The sequence below is a fragment of the Aegilops tauschii genome, chromosome 7, assembly GCF_002575655.3.
Source record: "Aegilops tauschii subsp. strangulata cultivar AL8/78 chromosome 7, Aet v6.0, whole genome shotgun sequence".
NCBI lineage: Eukaryota > Viridiplantae > Streptophyta > Magnoliopsida > Poales > Poaceae > Aegilops > Aegilops tauschii.
In genome coordinates, this window is record NC_053041.3 from 515,503,706 (window position 1) to 515,525,409 (window position 21,704).

Genomic DNA, 21,704 nt, shown 5'->3' on the forward strand with positions numbered 1-21,704 from the left:
GTGACACCCAAAATTTTTGGCCTTGTTTTATTTATTAAAATGTCGCCAGGTAATAAAACTTTTCCATTTGTCAAGATTTACCCTTTTGTTATTGTGAATTTTTACTTCAAGTGGAAAAAACCTTCAAAGAGTATTATTGGACTTGTGTGCCCTCTTTATAAAATCAATGCTTTATCAGTGGATTTATTTGCATAATTAATTTTTCATGAGCTTTATTCTTTCAAAATGATCTTTCATAAATTTGGAGCCCCTTTTTGCACTGCAACCATTTGATAAATGCTTTCAAAAATTCCACCAAAATTTGGGGATGTCATGTGAGGTTTCCCCATCACTTTTATGCAAAAACATCTTTTGGTCATTGGAGATTTTGAGCTCCACATCAATTTTTCAAATCTGGTCCAGTAGGTATTTTGCACTACAACCTATTTAAATATTCTTCTAAAAATTCTTCCAAGTGTTTGGAGATGTCAGTGGATGCATACAATTCATCTTCAAGCAAAAACCCAGTGTTGTTCTTTGGAAAATTGAGTGAATTATCTTCATTTCCATTCTGGTCCAGTTTGGTGATTTGTACTGCAACCCAATTTTATTTTGCTCTAGTATCTTTGAGCTTTTTCCTACTTATAGTCCTCCCTACAAAACTCTTAAGTCCAGGAGATTGGACCCATTGACATAATTTTGGTGCATGCAATGATAACCTTTAGTTTCTGCCCAAAACTGGTTTTCTCAAATTCTTGCACTATCAACTTTCTGTTTTTGCCAAACTAACCTTACCACCTTCTTGAGCTCCTAAGGAGACTAGGATCTGGAGAGTTTGGCCACCCCAAGAGTTGCCTAGCTGACCATGGCATTCTGTCGAGCACCCTGTGTGCAGGGACAATTTTTGGCATGACCTCTGGTTTGCATTGTGGACTTGAACCCCTGACCCATCCAGCATGTCCACTAGCATCCTAGCTGTCCCTAACCCTGGCCTGTTAGCTGCCAGCCTCACCCAAGCTCTCTAGAGCACGCTGGCATTCCGTCGAGCACCTGTCGTGCGTGCTCTGGGCGCGCCCAGAGCGCACGTTTTGCATGCGCGCGCACTGAGCCGACACGCCGCACTGCCGCCCTCGTCGCGTCCCATCTCCGGCCCCTGCTCGCCTGCCGAACCGCGCCAGGCACTCGCCCTCTCTCCAGTACACTCCAAGCTCTCCCTGGCACCCTGCAGCGCCGCCTTGGCAGCACGCCGGCGTCGGCAGCGGGTTCCGCCGCGGACGGCGCCGCCCAAATCGCCAGCGCACGCCAGCTGCCCCAGAGCACAGCCCGTGCTTATCCACTTGCTCGTCGGCACGCTTTCGTCGCCGCCACGATGCCCTGCAACTACAGAAAAGTGGTCGCCGGTGATCTTATCCTCGGCCACCGCGGGAGCCTGCCTCGAGCGCCTATTTAAAGGGACCCCGAGCTCAACCGATCACTCAAGCAACCCCAGGCCACCCCCATAGCCCTCCCACAGCCAGCAATCGACGGGAAAGTCCTTCCTTCCTCGTCTCCGGCCAGCTCGGTCGCCGACGCAATCCCGTGCCATGCGTCGCAGCCAAGCCTTCCCCCGCCAATCCAACGCCACCTAGAACTCCCCCGTGGTCGTGCGGAGTTGCCTAGCGCCTCAGCTTCGACCAAGGATCACCGGAACCCAAATGTCACTTCACCACCGTAGCCCCTCCGCCGCGGAGCTCGCCGCCGGTGACCCCCTCCGTCCCCACCTGCCTAACGCCCACCGAGAGGAGCGCCTCGGTCTGGCCAACCCATCCCTGCCCTCAGATGCCCTCGAGGAGCCGCCGTTCGTCGCCGGCGATCGCCGGAGCCCCGCCACCGTTCGGGCACAGAGAAAGGAGGGAGAGGGAGACCAGTCAAACCTGACTAGTGGGCCCTCTGGACCCACTGTCAGTGACCCGCGCGGCCGCTCTCTCCGTTTAAGTGAAAGCACAAAGACCGGAGTATGTCACCTCTGCTTTGAAAGCGTATTTTCCCCAAAGCGTTTCCTTTTTCTGATTTTTAAATAAATCAGAAGTTTGACTAATCTTTGACTGGCTATAACTTTTAAAATAGAACTCCAAATGAGTTGATTCTTTTTCCTACCTCTCTGAAATTTCATCTAGTTTATTTTAAGATTTATTTCAAAAATATTTGAGACAACTTTTTGTACTGTATTTTAAAATGTGTGTTATTTATATATTTCTCAAAATAGGATTTTTGGAGAAAAGGCATCCTTCAAAAGTGCACCCCCACATGCATACACTTGAAGGCAAGCATTTCTGAACTCTGGCATAATATTTTGTGTGGTGTTTTGATATGGTTACAGCACCTTTTGACTTGGAGCATACATTATTTTTATGTGACGATAAAAAGATCATATGCATGAGTGCATAGTGGAGTTTTCTTTGCTGTGATAAATGGATATATTGGTGATGGTATTCATCCTCGTAAGCTTCCCTTGCATACCGGAAGGAAGCCGGGAAAGCCGTGGTCTTGGGTAGACACGGGCTTGTCCCTAGTACCTCGTCGGGACGAGTATGTCCGGTATGGCATGGTGAGGCTTGACGAGTGATAAGTCTACCTGTTAATGGAAATACTTTGGTTGTGCTAATCATGCAGGGAACACTTAAACCTCCTGAGTCGGCCTTAGATCGAGTCTTGTCCAGTAACCCCCATACTTGCCTGGTACTACCACTTGTCCCTGCCTGAGGTAGGGTACGGTTCAGTAAGTTGTCAACCCCGTCCTAGCACACACCGTACAGAGAGGCCGTGATGAGGGTCCCGTGGCCACGGATTAAAGCCTGTCATTCGGTCCGGGGGCATGGGTGTTTCCGGTTGGGACCGAGAGGGGGGCCACCCCTTAGAGCGCGCGTATAGAAATTTGATCCTATGCTACGTCGAGGTTGTAGCCTCCCCACTTAGAGTTTGGCTTGACAGGTGTTGTGGGTGATTCCAGACATCGGTGAGTTAAGCTGGTGTGTGCAGGTCAGGCGTGTTTTCAATCAAAAGACCGTAGACGGAATTAGTCCCAATGGACTAAAGAAATCCGTTACCCGTGGGTAAAGAGTACACCCTCTGCAGAGATTATACATCTATTCGAATAGCCGTGTCCATGGTTAAGGACTACAGTCTGGGATAGATCAAGTGTCGGTCTTAGTGTCGGTCTTCGGAGGAAAGCTGCTAAACCAGAACTTTGATTATGAACCGTGACATATGTGGATTATGATCATTATTATTGTGGACTAACCTTTTACTTTATTGGTATTAATGAGTATCCCTGGGATGGTTCTACCTCCCGGATATTCTCTGTGATTATCCTTACATAAGCCCTTTATGTGGTGTCGCTCAGACGCCCGACTGTGGCATGCTTGTTACTTCTTTTATTTATAAGCCCTTTATGTGGTGTCGCTCAGACGCCCGACTGTGGCATGCTGGTTACTTCTTTTATTTATAAGCCCTTTATGTGGTGTCGCTCAGACGCCCGACTGTGGCATGCTGGTTACTTCTTTTATTTATAAGCCCTTTTTGCGGTCTCGCTCAGACGCCCGTTTGCGGCATGTTTGTTATTTCTTGTATTTATAAGCCCTGTATGTGCTGTCGCCCCGACGCCCGACTGCGGCATTATTATTCTTGCAGTTTCCTCTCGAGGAGTCATTCAGACCCTCGTTTGGCACCCAGTATTTATTATGCGATCACTACATACTATTTCTTTAATTGCATATTCATATATTACCCACATGCGTGCATCATGAATATTTTTGGTTTATCTCATGACTGACGTTATGATCATAGAATATTTCGGAGCACGTTTACCCCTGGTTATATTATACCCGTGTTCTTGATGTTTGCGAGTACATTCAAACGTACTCACTGGCTTGTCCCTGGCTATTGTCTTGGCCAGATTCCTTGCTTGGAGATAAGCATCGCGGTGACAACCTCGGAACCTACGCGTTGACATTCGCAGCCTCGCGAAGATAGGAGTTATCCTGGTCAGCTGTTCTTGTGGGAAATGGAGTCCCATAGACGCAGAGGAACCACATACCGCTTCCGCCATCAACCATTAGAAACCAAATGTTGTACTCCTAGGCCACAATGGTCTTGTACTACATATTTTTGTACTTGCTTGGATTTTCTTGTATCAAGTTGGTGCCTCATCAGCTAACAGTAATCCTGGGGCTGGTGAGCACAACGGCCATTTTCTGGAGAATTAGTATCCCGAAAAACCGGTCGTGACAGTCTGTGTGCTCGGCCTCATTGACTGCTGAAACAGCCTGCCATAATTTGGCACTCAAATCTGTTTGCTGAATTAGCTTTACATATATTTTGTTACTTAGATCTGCTCGTCCAAATATCTTGCCATAACTTTAGACATCGACCTAGGTATTTTTTTTCTGGACTTCATAAAAAAGCATATATGTTTTTCCTGTAATATCTAGTAGAAGAACTAATTTTTATGTCTAATAGATGGACATGACTTGGATAACTTCTGCTCGTAGATTCTCTGCTGCATATGTCGAGGGGGCTGAAAACTTCATGAACTTTATCAGAGCTGAGTACGGCGGTCCGAAATCAGATGTGCTATGCCCGTGTGGCAGTTGTATGAATTCGGTTACAAGACCCTAGTCAACTATGCAAAATCATCTACACTTGTATGGGATGTCGGTCACATATACTAGGTGGGTTCATCATGGTGAAGCTGTGAACGTCAATGTTATTGACTACGTGGAAGCAGCAGATCACCATCTTGATCTGCCTGATGCTCAGGTGGAAGAGGAGGAGGAGGTGGTGGTGGCGGAGCCAGTGAGTTTGACCAACATTGAAACAATGCTACGAAATGCTCGTGCATTCCGTGAACTTTCACCTGCAGAAGAAAAAGGGTGGGCCCGCATGTTGGAACAATGCAACGTTGCTGTCACCCCAGGAAATAAGCTATCAGTATTCTCAGCTATGGTCACCTTTCTTCAGGTGAAGACATCTGAGCGGATGACCAAAAAATCATTCGATGCGATGTTGGCTGCTTTCCACAAATCTTTCCCAGATGCGTCTGAGCTGCCACACACCTACAGTAAAATGAAGAATTTCCTTCGTGCAGTTGGAATTGGATATGATATGATCCATGTTTGTAAGAATAATTGTGTTCTGTTCCGGAAGGATTATGCCAACTTAAGTGAATGCCCGAAATGCAAATCATCAAGATGGAAAGATGGCGATGCTGTGAAGAGGATTCCTCATAATGTTCTGAGACATTTTCCAATTACACCAAGATTGCAGAGGTTGTTTCATGATGCTGAAACAAGAGAGGATGTACTGTGGCATTCTAGGAACCAGGAGTACAGAGATCAGAATGTAATGAGCCATCCATCTCATGGTAGTGAGTGGAAAAGCTTAAATGATAAACACAAAGAGTTTGCTGCTGAGCCGAGAAACATTAGACTTGGCTTAGCTTCTGATGGATTTAACCCATTTGGCCACCAGAGCGCCACATATAGCATGTGGCCAGTGCTTGTTATCCCTTACAACATGCCTCCAAATGTCTGCACCAAAGAATCAAACTACATGATGGCCTTGCTCATCCCAGGTCCAAAAAGTCCTGGAAAGGATTTTGATTTGTTCATGGAGCCTCTTGTGGAGGAACTTCAACAGCTACGGAAGGGTGTTCTCACTCGAGACCTATATAGCAGCCCACCAGCTGATTTCTTTCCGCATGCTGTTATAATTTGGTGCATCCATGATTCTCCGGCTTTGGGCACTATGTCAGGGCGCACGACACATGGTTACAATGCATGTGTTCGCTGTGACAGGAATCCGCTGTCATACGCAATACTTAGCAAGATCTGTTACATTGGACGCCGTCGTTTCCTTGCCAAGGACAAGCCGCATCCTAGAAAATACCGAAGACATGTGTTCAATGCAAAGCATGAAAACCGTGATGCGCCCAAGAGGCTCACCGCCGATGAGTTGCAAGTGGAATTAGAGAAGGTCAGGCATATTACACCAGGAAACCATCCTGGTAATGGTAGCGGGAAAAGGAAGTGCGGCAGGGTAGAAGAGAGATTATTGTTTACCCACAGGTCCACTTTGTGGGACTTGGAGTATTGGAAAGATTTGGATCTGCGCCATAATCTTGATGTGATGCACATCGAGAAAAATATATGTGACAGCATTATCGGCACACTTCTTAATATTGAAGGCAAGACGAAAGATACCTTAAAATCTAGGATTGATTTGACACACCTGGGTATCAGAAAGGATTTGCAGGTGCAAGATGAAGGTAAACCACGGGATATGGCACCAGCTGTGTACGTCTTGGACAAGGTAAAAAGAAAAGAATTCTGCGAGGTACTGTCACGTGTGAGATTCCCACATGGATTTGCTTCCAACCCTGAAAGGAGAGTCAGTGCAGATGGAAACAAGGTACAAAGGTTGAAAACTCATGACTGCCATGTCCTACTTCAAAGGGTTTTACCTATTGTCCTTAGAGGATTGGGCCGCCCTGACTTATACAGAGCAGTTGCAGAGTTGGGAAAATTCTTCAGGGAACTCTGCAGTAGGAATATCAGGATAGATGCTTTGGAGCATCTTAGAGACAAGATACCAACTATCCTATGCGACCTTGAGAAGATATATCCTCCAGCCTTCTTTGATGTGATGGTGCATTTGGCTGTTCATCTACCTGATGAGGCACTACTTAGAGGTCCAGTACAGTATGGCTGGATGTACCCTATTGAAAGGCGGCTAGGCACTTTCAAGGGCTATGTCAGGAACAGAGCTAGACCCGAGGGTTCCATTGCAGAGGCCTACATTGCTACAGAAGCGTTGACATTCTGCTCAAAATACATTGAAACAACTGATCAGCTTAGCAAAGAGGTGGGTGAAGACAATCCCGGGCTCAATGTTTTCGATTATTCTGTTCGAGTTACTGGGAAGAGTCGACAAGATTACAAACCTAAAGATTTGAAAAAAATGGCTTGGTATGTGTTGAATAACTGTCCTAAGATACTACCTTATACGAAGTAAGTGCAGTACCGCAGCTTATACATCGTAATCTACTAAACTTGCAGCACATTCTTATATATTTAGATGTTTGATGCGATCACTATGTTGTGCAGCATCTACAAAGAGGAGTTACTGCCGCAAAATCCAAGAAACATTGACAAACTGGTTATGGCAGGATTTGCGAAATGGTTCAAGAATCATGTAAGATTTTGAAGTGCACTGTCAGTTTTTTTAATATATTGAGTACATAAGATGATCAGCTTGTCTATTTTCTAACCATAGGTTAAGAGGATGCGGGAGGATGGGCAGGCAGTTGATGATGCCCTTTACTCACTAGCAATGGGTCCTGATACTCGGGTAAGACATTATGAATCTTGCATTGTTGGAGATGTGCGCTACAACACCCTTGCACGAGACAAAGGCAGGAAGACACAAAACAGTGCCATCATGAGCACGGATACGTATGACAAAGAGACAACTGAAATGTATGCTAACATAACAGATATTATTCAGTTGCAGTATATCTCCAGTTTCGAGGATCATCGGTGTGTGGTTCTGTTGTGCTGTCGTTGGTATAACCTGTTTTCCAGGACCGTAAAACCCAGAGCTGATGATTATTTAAAATCCATCAATGTCAAGGCGGCGTACCAGACTGACGAGCCTTTTATTTTGGCAAATCAAGTAACACAGATATTTTTCTTGGAAGACACATTTGCACGTAGCGATGACTGGAGAGTATTGCAAAGGTTTGAGCAGAGGAATTCGTTTAATGAAGTTGCACAACAAGATGATGCTTACACTGCTCCTGATGTACAAGATAACACAGATGTTCCTAATATCTTTGAGAACCATCACGTCAATGACGCCGGCGAAAAGATTGCTTGCCGTGCTGTGGACATACAAGAGTTGATCAAGAAGAAGGCAATGTTCGAGGACGTTGAGGACGAAGAAGAAGATGACACCATGGGGAATTACGATTCAGACTAATACACATGGCGAAGATGTTGACGCTGCTGCTGCGGATGATGATTACATTGCTTTTGTCGTATTTGCCTGTCAGAAGACGTTTTTTATCTACTATGTGAAATTGTGTTTGCTATGACAACTGAAACCTGATGAACATGTTGTTTAGTCTTTTGCTGTGAGAACATCACTTGTTATGTATGCTGATTTGTGTTTGGTGATTGTATGACAACTAAAACATGATGACATTGTTGTTTAGTTGTACTCATATTTGGCTGTGAAACTTGAATTTGATGACATAGTTTGCTGTTGGACTGCAATTTGCTCGACGTCTTCGAATGAGAACAAAGCTGACCCAACAGGGCCTCTGCTATTTATTTATTTATATGAGCAAAAGGGGATACCCCCTGATTTCCGTTAATAGAAATCATTAGATGTTCACAACACTACGCCCAGCCTGCTACACAGGTTTCATTCATTACTAGTTTCAGCAAAGTGCTCATGTCGTAGCCACTGAATACATCACGAGTGCTACATACATTGCAAATAAAGAGACAATCATCCTACAGAGCACATCGATTTTGCCCATTATCTTCACAAGCTCTTTCATCTCCTCATTGCTGTCAAGGCTGTTCAGCAGCTGTTGCTTGGCCATGATCAGAGGAACTGCATCTTTAACCTTCTGCTCTGCATCTTCCTCTTCTGTCGTTCCTTCAGTTACTTGTCCAACACCCCAACCTGCTGGTATTGGGATTCCTCGGCTAACCAAATAATCAGCGTAGTTGCATTCCCCCACATCAGCAACTTCCCAGAAATACAAATCACACGAATCTTCCCTTTTCTGCACGAATCAAATTGGAAGATCATCAACCAAACTATTAAAAAAATCAGCAACTGAAAGCAGCAGAACAACACTTAAACATATTATTACCCCATGATTCGGGCATTTGTAGAAGACTCGACCAGGGTTGCGGATTGTGGTTGAGACGCGATGGATGACTCTGCGTGATTTGCAGCAGTGGCACCACACCAACGGCAGCGGGTTGCGATGAGCAATCGGCTGCGGTGCGCGTGCCGGCGGGGGTGTGATGAGACCCATAGGCGATGGTACGGGTGGCGGCTTGGTGCATATCTGGTTGTTGCCTGCTGAAGAGCAGGTGGACGAGCAGCCAGCGGACATGGTTGCTGCGGCCAGAGCTTCTGATGCTAGGCAGAGTAAGTAGAGAAGAGGAGAAGCGAATTGGATATGTCAGTTTCATTACTTGCAGAGTAGCATAGCACCATATATAGTCATAGTCTAGGTTTGGATTCGAACCAGCTACAGGAGCACGTCTTTCTTTTTTCTAAAACTCGGCAACGTCTCTTTACTGGTACACTAGCTTGTTCTGTACGCCTTCCCAAGTCTTTGATTTTCTTTCCTTTTTTTGCGAGGAAGGAAGGAGGACAAAATTGACAGTTCCTGGGACTCGAACCGAAGACCTCTCGGTTAAAAACCAAGGGTGCTAGTCACTTATGTGGCGAACGTTCCCTGTGAGGAGGACGGCAGACGAACGCATTTTCCTCGCAGTTTTCTTCCTATATATAAAAAAGTATGCTACTTGGTGTACGCTTAGTCAACAAACGATTGTGCCAACCTTGACCGTTGGATTGACATTCAACGTCTGTCGCATTTCTTCAGTCTCTTCTTCCTCGAGCCGCCAAAGCCAAACCAGCGCCGGCGGGACCGCCTGCTCCCGCCTCCCATAGCTGGCTGTGATCTTCCCCGGCTCCTGTTCGTTCTCGGCCGAGGCCTCACCATCGTCCTCCGCCTTGGTTCGCTCGCCGCGGCGCCGCCCTCCGGTGTTGTCAACATGGTCAACAACCGAGAGGAATAAGGAGATGACTGTACATGGTGAGGATGACAGTAGGGACCCAGCAGCGCGCGCAGTAATTTTGTTTTTTGGGACGGAGAAGGGTATCAACTGGGTTGTGCGGGACCCGTGGCCCATCTAGCCCAGGCTTTTATTTCATATGTTTAGCACATGACCAGCCCAGTTTTTTTTTCCTTTCTGAAAATGGCTAGCCAGCTATTTTGTTTTTTGGAGAATAACCAACGTAGGCCTACTTGCTTTTCTACGCCCTGCTGGGCCGGAAATCTTTCAAGACGAGGAGGGATGCATTTTGCCCAGAAAATGGGCTATAAGTAATAAGAAATGGGCTATAAGTAATAATAAATGGGCTGTGAAATGAAAAAATACAGCAAACAGGCAATTAGTTCCAAAATACTGTTTTCTTTCGGATTTTGATATTTTAAATTTCATTGTTTTTGTGCGGGTAAAATTTCATTGAATTTAAATTAAGGTATATTTAGATTTAAAATTAATTTGAATCTGGCTAGAAATTTCGGGCTGTATGCTGTTTGGGACAGATTTGGAGGCTGACTTGTGGGTCTACTAGGTTGACGTGTAGTTTGGCTTTGTCAACTTAGTCCACAAACGATTCTAGCAGAAGTGACCGTTGGATGTTAATCCAACGGCCGTGCTGCTTCTTCAATATCTGATCTTCTTGCTCTAGCCGCCCAAACCAGCTCCGGTGGGACTGCCTGCTCGCGCCTCCCGTGGCCGGCTGTGCTGCCGCACAGGCCGCACCACCCCACCCTACTTCATTGCTGGCCAGGCCATTCCTCTACTCACCCACACCTCCTGTTATATTCCGGTGACGGCAGCCGGACCAGGAAACCCTCGTACTCCCCACCGCGTGGGCAACCATTGCCGAGTCTTCCCCGGCTCCGTGTCGTTCCCTTCCTAGGCCTCGCCGTCGTCCACCGCCATGGTGCTCTCGGTGCGGCCTGGTCAACGTGGTCAACGAACGACATCCATCGGCCGTGGACTGTACGCGCAAAATAATGATTCCTCCACCTGACAGGTGGGACCCACTGGAAGGGCCTTTGTATTTCACGAAAAAAACGTTCCCCCCGCTGACATGTCGGACCCACCAGCTATATCTTCGCACGCAAGGAAGTGCCTCCTTATTACGCACAAGAAAATGAATACCCCCCTGCTAGCTGGGACCCACCATAGTGGGAGGATGACTTGTGGGCCAACTAAGTTGACGGGGATGGAGGGCTTTGTCAACTTAGTCAATATGAACGATTCTAGCTCCAGTGACCGTACGATTGTCACGCCCAAGATGCGACCCTATCCTAAAGGAACTCGAAAGTCCCACCAAGGATAGAAGCGCATCTTGAAGACGCTTATGCAAGGTGGATATCATTACATCAACATTACATAATAGATGGGGATACATACAAGGCATACAAATGCCACAAGAATACATCAATACATCAAACACATGATCAACATCCGAGTACGGATGAAACATAAACAGAAGCTCGAACGACATCCACCCTGCTAGCCCAGGCTGCCGACCTAGAACCTATCCCTGATCGAAGAAGAAGCAGAAGAAGGACTCAAAAACAAGTAACGTCGCTCTCGCGTCATGATCATCACATAACCTGTACCTGCAACTGGTGTTGTAGTAATCTGTGAGCCACGAGGACTCAGCAATCCCATTACCATGGGTATCAAAACTAGCAAAGCTTAATGGGTAAGGAAGGGGTAAAGTGGTGAGGTTGCAGCAGCGACTAAGCAAGTATGGTGTCTAACATACGCAAATAAGAGCGAGAAGAGAAGCAACGGAATGGTCGTGAAACTAGCAATGATCAAGAAGTGATCCTGAACTCCTACTTACGTCAAACATAAACAAGAAACCGTGTTCACTTCCCGGACTCCGCCGAGAAGAGACCATCACGGCTACACACGCGGTTGATGCGTTTTAGTTAAGTCAAGTGTCAAGTTCTCTACAACCGGATATTAACAAATTCCCATCTGCCACATAACCGCGGGCACGGCTTTCGAAAGATAATACCCTACAGGGGTGTCCCAACTTAGCCCATTATAAGCTCTCACGGTCAACGAAGGATATTCCTTCTCCCGGGAAGACCCGATCAGTCTCGGAATCCCGGTTACAAGACATTTCGACAATGTTAAAACAAGACCAGCAAAGCCGCCCGATGTGCCGAAAAATCCCGATAGGAGCTGCACATATCTCGTTCTCAGGGCACACCGGATGAGCAAGACGCCGGGTTGGCATAGACCCTGGTTGCCCAGGGGGTGCCGGACATCGCTCGGTTTGGACCAACACTCGAAGGAGAACTAGCCCGGGGGGGGGGGTAAATAACGATGACCCTCGGGCTCCGGAAACCCAAGGGAAAAAGGCTAGGTGATGCAAATGGTAAAACCAAGGTTGGGCCTTGCTGGAGGAGTTTTATTCACAGCGAACTGTCAAGGGGGTCCCATAAATCACCCAACCGCGTAAGGGACGCAAAATCAAGGAAAATAACACCGGTATGACGGAAACTAGGGTGGCAAGTGTGGAACAAAACACCAGGCATAAGGCCGAGCCTTCCACCCTTACCAAGTATATAGATGCATTAATAATATAAGAGATATTTTGATATCCCAACATAAACATAATCCAACATGGAGCAATCTTCATCTTCACCTGCAACTAGCAACGCTATAAGAGGGGCTGAGCAAAGCGGTAACATAGCCAAACAACGGTTTGCTAGGAAGGGTGATAAAGGTTAGAGGTTCATGGCAATTTGGGAGGCTTGAAGAGCAAGTGATAGGTAGCGCAGCAAAGCGATAGAACGAAGCAGCTAGCATAGCAATGATAGTAGTGAGATCCAAGGTGACGGTCATCTTGCCTGAAATCCCGCTAGGAAGAAGAACGAGTCTATGAAGAAGATGAAGCCACAAAGACGAACCAAGCGTAGTCGAACGGATCCTCACGAACGCAACGAAACGGGAATTATCGAGAAGAAGCACACAACATGGAAAGAAGCAAACAACACGGTAAACACTCAACACATAAACAAGGCATGATGCTCAATCAAGTAGGATGCATGACAAGGCTATATGAAGCTACACATGGCAAGAGATGATGCATACAAGATCAACACATCAAAGCAAGTTTAAATGAGGCCGGAAACAACATATAACAATTCCGGTAAGTCCTCATATACAAATTTCGAAATTGGTCCAGATCTGAATAAACCTTATGTTCAAGTTGTTAAACAGCAAGTTAATATGCACCAAGATGATCTACACGAAATTCTAGTCAAGTTACATATAAAGTTCATTAAATTCGGAGCTACGACCTAGAAGATATGAGCAAAACAAGTTAAACATGGCATTGATGCAAAATGCATACAAACATCAAGCAAACACCTCAAAACAAGGATGCAACAAGATAATATGGAACTACATGCAAAACTAAGCAAGTTACATATAGAGCATATTCAAAACGGAGCAACGGTGCAACACATACACTCCAAACAAGATATAGCAACAATCTGTCCAAAACAACAACTAGGCATCTAGCAAGCATCAAAACAATATGCTACCGCAACTCAACATGAAAACAAAAGGCATGTACATGATGTAAAGGTAAAGCATGACAAAACATGAACATTGAGCTATCTCCAGAAATAACTATGACATGCTCAAAAGGACATGGCAAGATTGCAAATAATAACAGATCACAGACACAACAGAAATTACTGGACATGGCAGAAATAACATCTGGTTGCTAAGTTTAGAGCTATCAAACAACAAGCTACAGGAACATATCATAGCAAACAAAGGCATGGCATGAATATACTAATTGCATAGAACAAAAGTCCCTTAATGAATATGAGCCAAAAAGGCACAGAAGATATGAGGGCACCCAGGTAAACATAGCAAGTGACATGACCGATTCAGACTTGGAAGAAAAACAGAGCATGGCAGAAATAACGATAAGTAGGCATGTTGGTGAGCTTGAACCACTCACTACAGAGCATATACATGGCATGACAAGGTAACAAACAGTAAGATGGCATAATTGTGAAGCTAAGCATGGCAATAACATAGTCATAGGGTGCATGGATCACTAGTAACCACCATGGCAAAATTGATTAACATGTAAACAATCTGCCAGGAACATTTTATAGCAAAAGTAGAGCAAGATTAAGACAATCTACATCAGGCTATAAATGCAACCAAGGGCATGGATGGATAGAGCATGACATTAACAACAAAACATCCTTAGTGAACATCTCCAGATCATGCACAGAATGACTTGTAGCAGCAGGTTTACTTGGTATCACAACATAACAGACTCAGACTTAGCAGAAATCACTGTCACAGAAATCAGCAACATCACAGAGGCTACTTTGCATGCTTGTGCTAGTCACCACAGAGATCGTAAAAATACAAGCCTAGCACCACTATAAGGATGGCATGATGTAGTTCAAAACACATGTAGAGCTCATGCTCATAGGATGCACACACAAAATGCAATGAAAAAGACAAATCACCAAGTTCTGATAACAGACAGCAGTTAACAGCATATAGCACTCTTGCAACGATGATTAGGGCATCAACATGACCTCAATCAAGCATGGCACAATGGAACAAAATGAAGAGCATCTCATGACGAGCATTTCGATATATTATACATGCAAAACGGAGCAGTATGCAAAGAGATATGACATGTCAAAGATGCACACATGATGCAAAATTACTGGGACTTGGCAGAAAATAGACCTCGCAGAAAACGGGACGGGGAGATACTGGGATGACTAGATCCGGGCCGCGGGAGCGTGTTTGGTTGGTTGAGCTGGTGGATCTGGTCCACCTGACCAGATCCGGCGAGGACGGCGGCGTTCCGGTGATCTTCCGGCGAGGCGGCGAGGGTAGAGGCGCGGGTCGACAGGGACTCGTCTGGCGGCGCCCGGCGGCGGCGGTCGCCGGCGGAGGCGGCACGGAGGCCGGCGGCGGGGTCGGGCGGAGTTCCGAGGCGGCGGGGTCGGGGAAGTCCGGCGAGGCGGCGGCGGAGCGGGGCGTGATGGCGGCGGGGTCCTTCGGCGGTCGGGATCGCCGGCGGGACGGCGGCTGGAGCGAGGGGCGGCGGGGCTGGAGTACGGCGGCGGAGGCGCGGGCGAACGGGCGGCGGGGCGCGATGGGCTCGCGCGGGCCCCGGATGGGCTCCGCGGGCCGCAGTGCGGGAGGAGAGAGAGGAGGCCGGCGGGGTGACGTGGCGAAGCCTGAGTGGCTGCGGGCGGCGGCGGGATTTGTCCGGCGTGGGAGCGGACATGTCCGGCGGCGCGAGGGGAGCGAGCTAGGGTTTGGACTGCGCGAAATTTCGGGGAGGGACACATATTTATAGGTAGAGGGAGCTAGGAGAGTCCAAATGAGGTGCGGTTTTCGCCCACACGATCGTGATCGAACGACCGAGAGCATGGAGGGGAGTTTGCTGGGTTAGTGGGCTGATTTGGAGGGGTTCTGGACTGCAAAGAGAAGGGGGTTTTTCGGGGTATCAAACGACCTCCAAATGGAACGAAATTTGACGGGCGGTCTACCGGTGCTATACCAAGGCCACTCGGCAAATCTTGGCCCATTCCGAGAACGTTTTACTCCCACTCACGAAACAAGGTCTGAGAGGGGCGACGGGCGCGTGTGGGAGTGTCGGATCGCGAAACGGACAACGGGGAAAAGGACCAGATGCAAGTTTTTAAAAACATGCAGATGCAATGCAGATGATGACATGGCAAAATGCAACACGCAAGCAAATGACATGGCAACGTCGGCGAATAAAAGGAAGACATGTGGCGCATCGGATCCGGGGCGTTACAACGTTGTCCATCCAACGGCCGTAGTGCTTCTACAACCTCTGGTCTTCTTGCTCCAGCCGCCCAAAGCAGCGCCGGTCGTACCGCATGCTCCTGCCTCCCGTGGCCGGCTGTGCTGCCGCGGAGGCCTCACCGCTGGCCAGGCCCTGCGGCGACGGCAGCCTCAGACCGCAGCCGAACCAGTGAACCCTCGTACTCCTCTCCGCGCGGGCTTCCACTGCCGCGTCTTCCCCGGCTCCGCGTCGTCCCCTTCCTAGGCCTCGCCGTCGTCCACCGCCGTGGTGCTCTCGGCGCGGCCTGGTCAATGTGGTCAAGGAATGACTTCCATCGGACGTGGACTATACGTGGAGAGGCTGACAGCTGAGTCCACGGCCGCAGGAAGGAAGTGCCTCCTTATTACGCAGAAAATAATGATTCCTCCACCTGACAGCTGGGACCCACCGGACGGGCCACTGTATTTCGCAGAAAAAACGTTTCCCCCTGACTGCTGGGACCCACCAGCTTCATCTTCGCACGCAAGGAAGTGCGTCCGGGCAAAAAAATGATTCACCCCCCTGACTGCTGGGACCCACCAGCTACACCTTCGCACGCAAGGAAGTGCGTCCGGGCAAAAAAAAAACGATTCGCCCCCCTGACTGCTGGGACCCACCGGCTACATCTTCGCACGCAAGGAAGTGCTTCCGGGCAAAAAAAAAACAATTCGCCCCCTGACTGCTGGGACCCACCAGCTACATCTTCGCAGGCAAGGAAGTGCCTGACAGTCGAGACCCACCTGGTCGAAGCATACGTAGCGTTGTCATTCTGGTCGCGAATGTGTATGTACATACTGGTCGATGTAGAGGCACACACGTGTCATAGTAGAGGCACGCACGTGTCGTAGTAGAGGCGCGCATGTAGCATGTACACGTACGTACAGTGGCCAGGGTGCAAGAAAGAAAATACGGCCACGTATGTGTACATACGGGCGGGGTCTCGAACGCCTACTCGCTCATACGTACGGCCAGGGCTCGTGTACATGGCTGGGTCGGAACGGAGAAACACCGTCGTCGTCGTGTTCATGGGGAGGCAACGGAATGCGTCGTGTTCATGGGGAGGCAACGGAATGCGTCGTGTTCATGGGGAGGCAACGGAATGCGTCGTGTTCATCGGGAGGCAACGGAACGCGTGGGAGCCAACCGGCTGGGCCGGAACGGAATGCGTGGTCGTGTTCATCGGGAGGGCTTGGACGGAACAGGCGATGGAAACGAGGCTTGGCGTACCGCAAAACGGAGGAAACGGACCTCCTACGTTAGGAACGGGGTCCTGTTGATCGGGAGGGGTGTGGCGTACCGCAAAACGGAGGAAACGGACCTCCTACGGTTGAAACGGGGGTCCTGTTGATCGGGAGGGGTGTGGCCTACCACAAAACGGACGAAACGGACCTCCTACGGTCGAAACGGGGGTCCTGTTCATCGGGAGGGGTGTGGCGTACCACAAAACGGACGAAACGGACCTCCTACGGTCGAAACGGGGGTCCTGTTGATCGGGAGGGGTGTGGCATACCGCAAAACGGACGAAACGGACCTCCTACGGTCGAAACGGGGGTCCTGTTCATCGGGAGGGGTGTGGCGTACCGCAAAACGGGACTCCACGGGATACTGTTCATCTCCACCGTCAACCTCCTCCAGCCTCGACGGGCTACCGTCGACCTCCTCTAGCCTCTACGGGCTCCTGTTCATCCAGCCTCCACCGTGCGCTACTCCACCGGCTACTGTTCAACCACCCCTCCACGGGCACCCCTCCACCGTCTACTGTTCATCCAGCCCTCCACACCACGGGGTCCTGTTAAACCACCCCTCCACGGGCACCCCTCCACCGTCTACTGAGCCCTCCACACCATGGGGTCCTATTCATCCAGAGGCAACGCCACCGCTCACTGTTCATCCAACCCCCCCCCCCCCCCGCCCCCGCAACGCTCACTGTTCATCCAATCGATCGGCTTCAGTTAGCAGCAGTAGCGAAGGAATCGCTCGATCGGGTTCAGTTAACAGCCATCGATCGATCGCTCGGGTTCAGTAACGCGTAGCCTGCAGTGCAATCGCTCGGGTTCAGTTAGAGGCCAACGCCTCGCTTGGGTTCAGTTAGAGCCAACGCCTCGCACACACGCGCGTACGTGTACGAGAGAAACGCGCATCGCTCGGCCCCCGACCTCCCACCGTAACCGGGAACTCCCCGGAATTTTCCTCCCCCTCGCTTCTACCACGGTTTTTTCCGTCATGGACGGCCCAAAGAATGTCATGCAGCTGCGTCTCCGGCCCGCGCAGGACGAAAAGCCCATTTTCTGTCATGATTTTTTGTCATAGAAGTAGGAGCCCACCACATCTATGATGATACCGCGTTTTGTCACAATTATCGTCATAGAAGTGTCATATGTATGACAGAAAAAAAATTCGTTCAGCCAAAAATGTCACGGATGTGTCTTTTTTTTGTAGTGGTAGTAATTGTAACAGTGGCAACGGTTAAGTAACTAAGCAAAGAGCAATATGTGAAAAGCTCATAGGCATTGGATCGGTGATGGAGAATTATGTCGGATGCGATTCCTCATGCAATAGTTATAACATAGGGTGACACAGAACTAGGTCCAGTTCATCAATGTAATGTAGGCATGTATTCCGAATATAGTCATACGTGCTTATGGAAAAGAACTTGCATGACATCTTTTGTTCTACCCTCCCGTGGTAGCGGGGTCCTATTGGAAACTAAGGGATATTAAGGCCTCCTTTTAATAGAGTACCAGACCAAAGCATTAACACTTAGTGAATAATTCACATGAACTCGTCAAACTATGGTCATCACCGGTAAGTATCCCGATTATTGTCACTTCGGGGTTAACGGATCATAACACCTAATAGGTGACTATAGACTTGCAAGATAGGATCAAGAACTCATATATATTTAGGAAAACATAATAGGTTCAGATCTGAAATCAAGGCACTCGGGCCCTAGTGACAAGCATTAAGCATAGCAAAGTCATAGCAATATCAATCTCAGAACATAGTGGATACTAGGGATCAAACTCTAACAAAACTAACTCGATTACATGGTAAATCTCATCCAACCCATCACCGGCCAACAAGCCTACGATGGAATTACTCACGCACGGCGGTGAGCATCATGAAATTGGCGATGGAGGAAGGTTGATGATGATGACGAATACGGATTCCCCTCTCCGAAGCCTCGAACAAACTCCAGATCAGCCCTCCCGAGAGAGATTAGGGCTTGGCGGCAGCTCTGTATCATAAAACGTGATGAATCCATCTCTCTAATTTTTTCTCCCTGAACGTGAATATATGGGCTTGGAGTTGAGGTCGGTGGAGCACCAGGGGGCCCACGAGGCAGGGGGCGCGCCCAGGGGGTAGGCACGCCCCCACCCTCATGGACAGGGTGTGGGCTCCTGGCCTTGATTCTTTTGGCAGTATTTTTTATTAATTCCAAAATTATTCTCCATGATGTTTCAGGTCATTCTGAGAAGTTTTATTTCTGCACAAAAACAACACCATGGCAATTCTGCTGAAAACAGCGTCAGTCCGGCTTAGTTCCATTCAAATCATGCAAGTTAGAGTCCAAAACACGGGCAAAAGTGCTTGGAAAAGTAGATACGATGGAGACGTATCAACTCCCCAAGCTTAAACCTTTCCTTGTCCTCAAGCAATTCAGTTGACAAACTGAAAGTGGTAAAGAAAAACTTTTACAAACTCTGTTTGCTCTTGTTGTTGTAAATATGTAAAGCCGCATTCAAGTTTTTAGCAAAGATTATGAACTAACCATATTCACAATAACATTTAGGTCTCATATTTACTCATATCAATGGCATAATCAACTAGCGAGCAATAATAATAAATCTCGGATGACAACACTTTCTTAAAACAATCATAATATGATATAACAAGATGGTATCTCGCTAGCCCTTTCTGAGACCGCAAAACATAAATGCAGAGCACCTCTGAAGATCAAGGACTGACTAAACATTGTAATTCATGGTAAAGGAGATCCAGTCATACTCAATATAAACTAATAATAATGTATGCAAATGACAGCGGTGCACTCCAACTGGTGCTTTTTAATAAGAGGGTGATGACTCAACATAAAAGTAAATAGATAGGCCCTTCGCAGAGGGAAGCAGGGATTTGTAGAGGTGCCAAAGCTCGATTTTTGAAACAGAGATGAATAATATTTTGAGCGGCATAATTTCATTGTCAACATAACAACCGAGAGATCTCAATATCTTCCATGCTACACACATTATAGGCGGTTCCCAAACAGAATGGTAAAGTTTATACTCCCCCACCACCAACAAGCACACTCCACGGCTAGTCCGAAACAACGGGTACAGTCCAACTAACAACAGTCCTGGGGGAGTTTTGTTTGCAATTATTTTGATTTGATTTTAGCAAGGGCCTGGGCATCCCGGTGACCAGCCATTTTCTCGTGAGTGAGGAGCAGAGTCCACTCCTCTTGAGAATAACCCGCCTAGCATGGAAGATACTGATACATCCATTTTGCATCATGCTTTTATATCGATATTTATTGCATTATGGGCTGTTATTACACATTATGTCACAATACTTATGCCTATTCTCTCTTATTTTACAAGGTTTACATGAAGAGGGAGAATGCCGGTAGCTGGAATTCTTGGCTGGAAAAGGAGCAAATATTAGAGACCTATTCTGCAAAACTCCAAAAGTCTTGAAACTCCACGGAAGTCATTTTTGGAAATAATAAGAAATACTGTGCGAAGAAAATACCAGAGGGGGCCCACACCCTGGCCACGAGGGTGGGGGCGCGCCCTACCCCCTGGGCGCGCCCCCTGCCTCGTGGGCCCCCTGGTAGGCCTCCGGTGCCCATCTTCTACTATATGAAGTCTTTCGTCCGAGAAAAAATCATAAGCAAGCTATCGGGACAAAACACCGCCGCCACGAGGCGGAACCTTGGCGGAACCAATCGAGGGCTCCGGCGGAGCTGTTCTACCGGGGAAACTTCCCTCCGGGAGGGGGAAATCATCGCCATCGTCATCACCAACGATCCTCTCACTACTAGGAAAAGGCCTACTAGTGGCGCACCAGTTTTGCCTACTAATGGCGCACTACTGGTGCGCCACTAGTACCACGCCACTAGTATTTTTTACTAATGGCGCACCACTGGTGCGCCATTAGTATCTGGTATACTAATGGCGCACCAAGCAGTGCGCCATAGTATAGTCCATGGTGCGCCATTAGTATGCCTCCCAGGGGGCCATATTTACCCATGTGCTTTGCCATACTAATGGCGCACTGCGGGGTGATGCGCCATTAGTATCCTTTGGCATACTAATGGCGCACGTTGGGGTGATGCGCCATTAGTATGTATATTAGGGATTTTTTTCTTTTCTGATATTTGCACAGATTACAAAATATATTATTGGACAGAATATAAACAGCACCACACAGCAACAGCAGATTCATCGAATACAATAGAAGATTAGTCTCCGAATACAATTGATCATATTAGTCTCCGAATTCAAAAGACCGAACAAAGATAGAACATTACAAGTCTCGAGACCACGAGTAGCGAGTTTGTCGAAAGTAATACTAATCCTAACAAGTCCTACTAATCATCATCATACAACTTCTACTCGTTATTAATAACAAGTCATACGATCATCATCCTGATAGTCATCGAACCAACCCTACTTAATTGTTCTTAGCACATGATCATCAGTATTAGGCAGGACCTAAATACCCTATTTAAGGTAAAATACCATAAAACAATATAGACCCTGACTCTCCATCATGCAGAATGGAGATCATCATGTCTCCAATTCTTGCGCGGCGCTTCCTTTTGCTTCCAAGAACCTCCTGACGACTGTCCATACATTTTTTCCATTATCTGATTAGCATGTCTCCACTTCTTCTAGAAATCCGGTATGGACAGTTGAGATTCGTAGGATGACAAGGATATAAGTTGAAAACACGAAGGCTGCCATTCTGATACATCAAATGAG